At 44.8% G+C, this 2,583-nt stretch overlaps 1 long non-coding RNA gene across 1 annotated transcript; it reads right to left on the bottom strand.

The window, feature by feature from the left end:
• Nucleotides 1–23: 23 nt before the first annotated feature.
• On the bottom strand, nucleotides 24–248 carry LOC139025554 (uncharacterized). Its single transcript, XR_011477145.1, has 2 exons — nucleotides 198–248; nucleotides 24–157 (listed from the first exon to the last, which is right to left on the bottom strand). It is a non-coding gene; the product is annotated as an uncharacterized lncRNA (long non-coding RNA).
• Nucleotides 249–2,583: the final 2,335 nt, after the last annotated feature.

The raw sequence follows: 2,583 nt of genomic DNA, 5'->3' as shown, positions 1-2,583 counted from the left end.
ACCCTCCTTCCCTGGTCTGTGTTTCTCCTTCACCCTCCTCTACCCTCCCTCCCTGGTCTGTATTCTCCCTCTACCCTCCCTCCCTGGTCTGTGTTCTCCCTCCACCCTCCCTCCCTGGTCTGTGTTCTCCCTCTATAATCCCTCCCTGGTCTGTGTTCTCCTCTACCCTCCCTCCCTGGTCTGTGTTCTCCCTCTACCTCCCTCCCTGGTCTGTGTTCTCCCTCTACCCTCCTTTTACCCTCCCTCTACCCTCCCTCCCTGGTCTGTGTTCTCCCTCTATCCTCCCTCCCTGGTCTGTGTTCTCCCTCTACCCTCCCTCCCTGGTCTGTGTTCTCCCTCTACCCTCCCTCCCTGGTCTGTGTTCTCCCTCTACCCTCCCTCTACCTCCCTCCCTGGTCTGTGTTCTTCCCTCTACCCCCCCTCCCTGGTCTGTGTTCTCCCTCTACCCTCCCTAAACCCTCTGTCCCTCATCTGTGGTGTCTCCCTCTAGTGTCAGACTAGAGGGGACACCACATGATTACCAGTGAGTAATGTTGTAATATACTGTTCTTCGTTACTCTGTTTCGACTGTAATCCGTTATTCTATTTAGACTGATTTTCTATTCGAGCTCATAATTCAGGGGAAGGGATGGGGGCTCAGAAATGTATAGCAATTATTACTAAAACATTAGAGGAACTTCTATTTTATTACTTTATCAATTACAAAGAGGGATTTCTATATTGTATACTTACAGAGAGTGATTTTTTATTTGAATACCTACGGAGAAGGATTTCTATATTATATAAATCACAAGACTATCAAGTGATTATTATTATTCTTTGTGCAGTGGTTGTGCTGTATAATGGTACATGATTTATGAACCTTCGATGGACATTTGATGGACAACCTTTAGTCATAGTTAGTGTTAACGAAGTGTTGTATGTATGATTTCCCCAGATTTCAACAATACAAAATAAAGTAAAATCCTCTCCTTGTATTTCTTTCAAAGAACTAAATCTTTACACCAGGCCATTTGGTTTATTTCACATTTGAGAGAGCGAGCGAGAGAGAAATTTGCTTTGTCATCGTACTAACAACATCAATAGACCCTTTCAAGTCTGAAGTCAGCAGGACGTTAAGTTAGTATCAGCCAGACGTGTTGCTGGGTTACAGGGTTAAATATTATAGGCAGGAAGAAGAACAGAGCCTCGATTTCAGACTTTCCACTTCCTGGTCAGGAAGTTTGTGCCAAATGAGTTCTGTTTGACTCACAGATATAATTCAAACGGTTTTAGAAACTACAGAGTGTTTTCTATCCAATAGTAATAATAATATGCATATTGTACGAGCAAGAATTGAGTACGAGGCCGTTTGAAATGGGCACCTTTAATCAGAGCTACTCAATACTGCCCCTGCAGCCATAAAAAGTTAATGGACAGTCCAGCAGGCATCAGCTATGTAGCCAAGTGATCATAGTGTCCAGGGGGCAGCAGTAGATGGAACAGGGAAGCTGCGGAGTAGTCGCCACACAGCGTTTAAAGTTAGTAGCCCGGGGCTAGTGGTCCGTCTGCTCCGACGGAGGCCGGTTGAAGGCACAGCGGGTGGAGTATTCTTCGGCAGACCAGTCGTGGTGGTGCGGCGGGGCGCCGTGTCGACAGAGGATCCAAGCCAGAAGGCGAAAGAGGTATTGTAGAATTTAGTTTGCTAGCCGGGAGATGCGCCTGGCTCACGGCTAACTGGTGCTAGCTGCGTGGCAGGGGCGTTAGCCACTAGCTAGCTGTGAAGATCAGAAGTAGTGGTCCGGGGAATACGGCAGGAAACAGGAAACCGGCGTTGTAGTGGAGAGACAGTCCAATACTGGTAGATTGGCGAGTATTATCCAGGCTAAAAAAGGTTATTATCCAGGCTAAAAACAGGGCTGGTATCTGTGCAGAAGGTAAAAGCCGCTAGCATTGGCTAATAATGCCTAAATAGCTTGTAGCTAATTAGCTGTTAGCTTCTGGTGGTTCTAGAATGTGTTCTAAAATTACAAATAATAGCGATTCCGTATCACATTGGGTGAGGCAGGTTACCGGAAGGTATAATGGAATTAAAATGGAAATGAGTGAAAATAATATTAAAATATATACAAAAAATAAGAAAAATAAAAAGTACACGAGAGGAAGAACAAAAACACGTCTTCACTGCTACGCCATCTTGGTAAAAAAAAAAAAAAGGTGATCTCTGTGAATGAGGAAATTGCCTTGGAGGCATTATCAGCTTTCTAGTACACTGCTCTGTAACATACCATGGATTGAATCCAGGCCGTAGTGCTGTTCTTTACTGCTACCTGAGGTCAGAGCATTGGGCCAGTAACTGAAAGGTCGCTGGTTCAACTCAAGGTGCAGACAAGGTGAAACATTTATCCGTGTGCCCTTCAGCAAGGCACTTAACTTCACTTTCTCCAGGGATGCCGTTTTTAATCATGGCAGTTATCTACAGTTTCTCTTTCCCTGTTTGGAAACATGTAGAACTAGTTCATCATCGTTCCATTGGATAATAATGGACATGTGGTAACATGCAGAACTAGTTCATCATCGTTCCATTGGATAATAATGGACATG

This window comes from Salvelinus sp. IW2-2015, unplaced genomic scaffold (assembly GCF_002910315.2).
Source record: "Salvelinus sp. IW2-2015 unplaced genomic scaffold, ASM291031v2 Un_scaffold2843, whole genome shotgun sequence".
NCBI classification, from domain to species: Eukaryota; Metazoa; Chordata; class Actinopteri; order Salmoniformes; family Salmonidae; genus Salvelinus; species Salvelinus sp. IW2-2015.
Note: the sequence above shows the minus strand (reverse complement) of the source record. Positions and strands in the feature narration are given on the sequence as shown.